Raw genomic sequence first — 7,999 nt, forward strand, 5'->3', positions numbered from 1 at the left:
CTTAGCCGGTGATTATATAGCTGCAACTCTGTTGCTCGACAGACAACTCTACGGTAAAAACTCGCCAGCGATCGCTACACAGGTTGCGGGTGTGCCCAACAGCGCCATCTGTCGACCAGATACCCAGTTCTCAATGTAAACAAAGACTCAATTTTCTCTCTGTCGAGGTTTCGACAAGACGTACTTTACTCGCTGTTGCTAAACTGGAGTTTTTCACATCTAATTGGTGAAGTACTTTATTCTAGTTTTGAGCTTTCGCTGTGCAGGGTTTCTCTTCACACAAATCATTGAACTCTTTTTGATAACGGATTCTTTGTTGATGACTTTTTGATAGTTTTTTGGAATTTCCCTTGACCAATTCAAAATGGCTGACCCTTCACAAGTCCCCAAATTTAGGAAGTGCAATGCTAGGGACTGTTCAAGGCGTCTTCCGAAGGCTTCTATCGACCCTCACACTGTTTGTTCCAATTGTCGGGATAAAACCTGTCAATTGGAAGATCGGTGTGAGGAGTGCGTTGGCCTTTCGGAATTCGATTTGATCGAATTTCAAAAGTATACACGTAGGCTAGAGAGAGATAGAGTTAGGAGAAGTTCTTCTCGTTCTATTGATATATCCTCTCCTCATGCCCCACAACCTATTCCTTCCCCTGTAGTGGTTGCTCCTAACCCCCCTCCTGGCACTCAGGAACCATCGATGGCTGATATGATGCGTGCCATCCAGGCTCTGGGTGAGAGAGTTGAGTCCCTTGCTAGTGACCGTAATCAGCTCATGGCGGATGTGAAGGAGCTTAAGTGCAAAAGTGCAGTGGGAAGTGCTAAAGTGCCGAGTGATAGTGTTGTGGATAGTGTTGCGCTTGAGGGTTCGTCTGTTCGTGCCTGTCGTCCTCCTAGTCCGGGACCTCTTGCAAGCTCCCAAGTCCAGGGGAGAAGCAATGTCGTACGACACATGGGTTCGAGAGGCTTTAATCAGCGAACAGACGTTCCCTCCGTGGTATCGGGCGTATCTACCCAAGATCGCTCCTACCTAACTAAGACTAGAGAGCCCATTTATACCTCGTCTTCGGAAGGTGTTTCTCGCAAGAAACCTTGGACCAAGGTCTCACGACCGTTAAAACGCAAGTCGGTCCCTTCAGCGCAAGTCCAACGGCCCGGTTGTAGCCACTGGGTCAGTTCGGACTCGCTGCCGTCATCCGATGACTGCTCACCGCCTAAGAGAGGCAAAGCGGTACCGCTTCAGACAGTAACATCGTCTGTCGCCGCACCTGCTCCCGTAGACCCTAAGTGGTCTCTACAGCAAGACATGCAGTCTAAACTGACGTCTCTAATGCAGGACTTTCGTGCGGAGAAGGTTGCTGCCGCACCAGCTTGTGCAGTACCTAGCCTACAACCTTCCACACGATCGGTTGTGCGTCCTGTGGACGCTGAGGTAACCTTCTCACGCACACCAGTTGAGAGAGTTCCTCCACCCATGCGTTCCAGTGTGATCTGCCAGCCGCATGTTGACGTTAAGCGACGCACGGAGGTTGCCGTTGACGTTCTGGAGGTTCAACAACCGTCAGAGTTGCTTTGTTTTGACGCGGTGCGTCAACCTCCGCAACCCAGTGTGGTTTCCACTGCGCACCCACATCAGTCCAGACAGTCTGGAGTAGACGCTGTGCGTCCCCGCGCTGCCATGGTTGTTGCCAGCTCACAGACTGGGCAGCAGTTCCATGACGTTGCGTCCGGTTCAGTCACGCATGCACCCGTGCGACCGGACTCAGCCAACCAGCCGTTACCCACTCTGTTGCCGTTTCCTCATCAGTTGTCGGATGAGGAACTTTCTGATGATGATGTTGCTGCACACATAGATGAACCACAATCAGATTTGGACGAGCCTAAGTCTACTCATCCCTCTTTGGACTTTAGAAAAGTTTTTGGCCATTTTCAAAGAGCTGTTTCCGGACCAGTTTGTTTCTGTGGCTCCTCGTTCTCCGCCGTCAGAGTTTGTGTTAGGCATGCCGTCTACCACTCCTGCCTTTACTAGACTCGTCCTCGCACGCTCGTCCAAGAGAGCTTTGCGGGTGATAGGAGAATGGTTGCAGTCCAAGAAGAGTTTAGGGAAGACAGCCTTTGCGTTTCCCCCTGCTAAACTCTCTTCTAGATCGAGCGTCTGGTATGCCACGGGAGAAGTTCTCGGCTTGGGAGTTCCTGCCTCTGCCCAGGGCGACTTCTCAAGTCTTGTAGACTCTCCCCGCCGCCTTGCCATGAGACGCTCAAAGATATGTTGGTCATCTTCGGACCTGGACCACCTTTTGAAAGGTATCTTTAGGGCCTTCGAAGTTTTTAACTTCTTAGACTGGTGTCTAGGAGCCCTAAGCAGAAAGATCTCTCCGACAGAGAAAGAGACTTCCTTGGTCATTATGTCCTGCATGGACAAGGCCGTACGTGATGGGTCTAATGAGCTTGCTGCATCAATTGTGTCCGGAGTCCTTAAAAAGCGTGAAAACCTATGCTCATTCCTTTCAGCTGGAGTTACACCGTGCCAGAGATCTGAGCTTCTCTTTGCTCCTCTTTCCAAGTGCCTTTTTCCAGAAGCCCTGATTAAGGAAATAGCCGCTTCATTGGTGCAGAAGGACACTCACGATCTTGTTGCGTCCTCCGCTCGCAAAGCTCCCCCTTTGCCTACCTTGTCAGCTAGACCAAGGATGGACACTCCAGCGTCCCGTTTTATTCCACCCTTTCGTGGCAGAGCCTCCAGCAGAGGAGGTGCTCGTGCCGAAGGGAAACGAGGAAAGAAGAAAGGATCTAAGTCCTATAAGGGCAGAGTCTGACTGCCCGCATCTTCAGACAGCAGTGGGAGCCAGACTCAAGAACTTCTGGCAGACCTGGGAGAAGAGAGGCGCAGATGCACAATCTGTGAAGTTGCTCAGAGAGGGGTACATGATCCCTTTTGTACGGAAACCCCCTCTAGCAATGTCTCCCATCGATCTCTCTCCCAGGTACAGAGAGGAAGACAAGAGACGAGCCTTGAAACGGGAAGTGTCTCTTTTACTAGAGAAGGGAGCGGTGGTCAAAGTCTCGGACCTTCAATCTCCGGGATTCTACAACCGACTCTTCTTGGTGTCAAAGAAGACAGGAGGGTGGAGGCCGGTGCTAGACGTCAGTGCTCTGAATGTCTTTTTCACAAAGCAGACGTTCTCCATGGAGACCACAAAGTCAGTCTTAGCAGCGGTCAGAAGGGAAGACTGGATGGTCTCTTTAGACCTAAGGGACGCCTAGTTCCACGTCCCCATCCACCCGGACTCCCAACCTTTTCTGAGATTCGTTTTCGAAAAGGTTGTCTACCAGTTTCAAGCCCTGTGCTTTGGCCTAAGCACAGCTCCTCTTGTGCTTACGAGGCTGATGAGGAATGTAGCCAAATTCCTTCATTTATCGGACATCCGAGCCTCCCTCTATTTGGACGACTGGCTTCTCAGAGCTTCTTCCAGTCGTCGCTGTCTGAAGGATCTAAAGTGGACTCTAGATCTGACCAAGGAATTGGGTCTCCTGGTCAATATGGAAAAGTCAAAGTCTCGGACCTTCAATCTCCGGGATTCTACAACCGACTCTTCTTGGTGTCAAAGAAGACAGGAGGGTGGAGGCCGGTGCTAGACGTCAGTGCTCTGAATGTCTTTGTCACAAAGCAGACGTTCTCCATGGAGACCACAAAGTCAGTCTTAGCAGCGGTCAGAAGGGAAGACTGGATGGTCTCTTTAGACCTAAGGGACGCCTACTTCCACGTCCCCATCCACCCGGACTCCCAACCTTTTCTGAGATTCGTTTTCGAAAAGGTTGTCTACCAGTTTCAAGCCCTGTGCTTTGGCCTAAGCACAGCTCCTCTTGTGTTTACGAGGCTGATGAGGAATGTAGCCAAATTCCTTCATTTATCGGACATCCGAGCCTCCCTCTATTTGGACGACTGGCTTCTCAGAGCTTCTTCCAGTCGTCGCTGTCTGAAGGATCTAAAGTGGACTCTAGATCTGACCAAGGAATTGGGTCTCCTGGTCAATATGGAAAAGTCACAACTGGTCCCATCCCAAACTATTGTGTATTTAGGGATGGAGATTCACAGTCTAGCTTTTCGGGCTTTTCCGTCGGCCCCCAGAATAAGCCAAGCCCAGTTATGCATCCAGAACATGCTGAAGAAGGAACAATGCTCAGTCAGGAAGTGGATGAGTCTGGTAGGGACGCTATCATCCCTGGAACAATTTGTGTCATTAGGAAGACTACACCTCCGTCCGCTTCAATACCATCTAGCTTTTCACTGGAAAAAGGACAAGACGCTAGAAGCGGTCTCGATCCCCATTTCCGAAAAGATGAAGTCTTGCCTGACTTGGTGGAAGGACAGTATCAACCTAAGAGAGGGTCTTCCCCTGGCTGTTCAGACTCCCAACCACGTTCTCTTCTCGGACGCATCGGACGTAGGCTGGGGCGCGACATTAGACGGTCGGGAATGTTCAGGACTGTGGAACTCGAGTCAAAGGATCATGCATATCAACTGCAAGGAACTGCTGGCAGTACATCTGGTCTTGAAAAGCTTCAGGTCTCTCCTTCGAGGCAAAGTGGTGGAAGTGAACTCGGACAACACCACTGCCTTGGCGTACATCTCCAAGCAAGGAGGGACCCACTCACTGACGTTGTACGAGATCGCAAGGGACCTGCTCATCTGGTCAAAAGGTCAAAACATATCACTAGTAACGAGGTTCATCCAAGGCAACTTGAATGTCATGGCAGATTGTCTCAGTCGGAAAGGGCAAGTAATTCCAACGGAATGGACCCTCCACAAGGATGTATGCAAGAGACTTTGGGCCACTTGGGGCCAACCAACCATAGATCTCTTTGCAACCTCGATGACCAAGAGGCTCCCAATATATTGCTCACCAGTCCCGGACCCAGCAGCAATACATATAGATGCCTTTCTCCTAGATTGGTCGCATCTAGATCTATACGCATTCCCACCGTTCAAGATTGTCAACAAGGTACTGCAGAAGTTCGCCTCTCACGAAGGGACAAGGTTGACGCTAGTTGCTCCCCTCTGGCCCGCGAGAGAATGGTTCACCGAGGTACTTCGATGGCTAGTAGACGTTCCCAGAAGTCTTCCTCTAAGGGTGGACCTTCTACGTCAGCCACACGTAAAGAAGGTACACCAAAGCCTCCTCGCTCTTCGTCTGACTGCCTTCAGACTATCGAAAGACTCTCGAGAGCTAGAGGCTTTTCGAAGGAGGCAGCCAGTGCGATTGCTAGAGCAAGGAGAACATCCACCCTTAGAGTCTACCAATCGAAGTGGGAAGTCTTCCGAAACTGGTGCAAGTCAGTATCTGTATCCTCGACCAGTACCTTTGTAGCTCAAATAGCTGACTTTCTCTTATTCCTGAGAAAAGGACGATCCCTTTCAGCTCCCACTATCAAGGGCTACAGAAGCATGTTGGCATCGGTCTTCCGGCATAGAGGCTTAGATCTTTCCAACAATAAAGATCTTCAGGACCTCCTTAAGTCTTTTGAGACCACGAAGGAGCGTCGTTTGGTTACACCTGGTTGGAATTTAGACGTGGTACTAAGATTCCTCATGTCAGACAGGTTTGAGCCGCTACAATCAGCCTCCCTGAAAGATCTCACCTTAAAGACACTTTTCCTGGTATGCTTAGCCACAGCTAAAAGAGTCAGTGAGATTCATGCCTTCAACAAGAACATCGGATTTTCGTCAGAAAAAGCTACATGTTCGCTACAACTTGGTTTTCTAGCCAAAATGAGCTGCCATCTCGACCTTGGCCGAAATCGTTCGATATTCCCAGCTTATCGAATATGGTAGGCAATGAACTAGAAAGAGTCTTATGCCCTGTGAGAGCTCTTAAGTTCTATTTAAAGCGAACTAAACCTTTACGAGGCCAATCTGAAGCTTTATGGTGTTCAGTTAAGAAACCATCTTTGCCTATGTCAAAGAATGCGTTATCCTACTTTATCAGACTGTTAATACGAGAAGCTCATTCACATCTGAGTGAGGAAGACCAAGCATTGCTTAAGGTGAGGACACACGAAGTTAGAGCTGTCGCAACTTCCGTGGCCTTTAAACAAAATAGATCTCTGCAAAGTATAATGGACGCAACCTATTGGAGAAGCAAGTCAGTGTTTGCGTCTTTTTATCTAAAGGATGTCCAGTCTCTTTACGAGGACTGCTACACACTGGGACCATTCGTAGCAGCGAGTGCAGTAGTGGGTGAGGGCTCAACCACTACAATTCCCTAATTCCATACCCTTTTAATCTTTCTCTTGAAATGTTTTTATTGTTGTTTTTTGGGTTGTCCGGAAGGCTAAGAAGCCTTTCGCATCCTGGTTGATTTGGCGGGTGGTCAAAGTCATTTCTTGAGAGCGCCTAGATTAGGGGTTTTGATGAGGTCCAGTTGTATGGGTTGCAACCCTTGATACTTCAGATCCTAGGAGTCGATCAGCATCCTAAGAGGATCGCGAGGCTCCGTAAGGAAGACGTACTTAAAAGGCAGAGTAATTGTTCAAGTCGACTTCCTTACCAGGTACCTATTTATTTTGTTTTTGTTATTTTGATAACTTCTAAAATGAAATAAAAACTCTTAGCTCATAAAAGTGTAAACATATATTGCTGGTCTCTACCCACCCCCCTGGGTGTGAATCAGCTATATAATCACCGGCTAAGTTAAATATTGAAAAATGTTATTTTGATTATAAAATAAATTTTTGAATATACTTACCCGTAATTATAAATTAAATGACCCTCCCTTCCTCCCCAATAGAGACGCAGTGGGACGAGGAGAAAATTGAGTCTTTGTTTACATTGAGAACTGGGTATCTGGTCGACAGATGGCGCTGTTGGGCACACCCGCAACCTGTGTAGCGATCGCTGGCGAGTTTTTACCGTAGAGTTGTCTGTCGAGCAACAGAGTTGCAGCTATATAATCACCGGGTAAGTATATTCAAAAATTTATTTTATAATCAAAATAACATTTTTCTCCTCGTCCCACTGCGTCTCTATTGGTGAGGAAGGGAGGGTCATTTAATTTATATATTCACCGGGTAAGTATATTCAAAAATTTATTTTATAATTAAAATATCATTTTTAAATATTTAACTTAGCCGGTGAATATATAGCTGATTCACACCCAGGATGGTGGGTAGAGACCAGTAATATATGTTTACATTTTATGAGCTAAGAGTTTTTTATTTCATTTTAGAAGTTATCAAAATAACAAAAACAAAATAAATAGGTACCTGGTAAGGAAGTCGACTTGAACGATTACTCTGCCTTATAAGTACGTCTTCCTTACGGAGCCTCGCGATTCTCTTAGGATGCTGATCGACCCCTAGGAGCTGGAGTATCAAGGGTTGCAACCCATACAACAGGACCTCATCAAACCCCTAATCTAGGCGCTCTCAAGAAATGACTTTGACCACCCGCCAAATCAACCAGGATGCGAAAGGCTTCTTAGCCTTCCGGACAACCCATAAAAACAACATTAAAAACATTTCAAGAGAAAGATTAAAAGGATATGGAATTAGGGAATTGTAGTGGTTGAGCCCTCACCCACTACTGCACTCGCTGCTACGAATGGTCCCAGTGTGTAGCAGTCCTCGTAAAGAGTCTGGACATCCTTTAGATAAAAAGACGCGAACACTGACTTGCTTCTCCAATAGGTTGCGTCCATTATACTTCGCAGAGATCTGTTTTGCTTAAAGGCCACGGAAGTTGCAACAGCTCTAACTTCGTGCGTCTTCACCTTAAGCAAAGCTTGGTCTTCCTCACTCAGATGTGAATGAGCTTCTCGTATTAACAGTCTGATAAAGTATGATAAAGCATTCTTTGACATAGGCAAAGATGGTTTCTTAACTGAACACCATAAAGCTTCAGATTGGCCTCGTAAAGGTTTAGTACGCTTTAAATAGAACTTAAGAGCTCTCACAGGGCATAAGACTCTTTCTAGTTCATTGCCTACAATCTCCGATAAGCTGGGAA

The sequence above is a fragment of the Palaemon carinicauda genome, unplaced genomic scaffold (assembly GCF_036898095.1).
Source record: "Palaemon carinicauda isolate YSFRI2023 unplaced genomic scaffold, ASM3689809v2 scaffold587, whole genome shotgun sequence".
NCBI classification, from domain to species: Eukaryota; Metazoa; Arthropoda; class Malacostraca; order Decapoda; family Palaemonidae; genus Palaemon; species Palaemon carinicauda.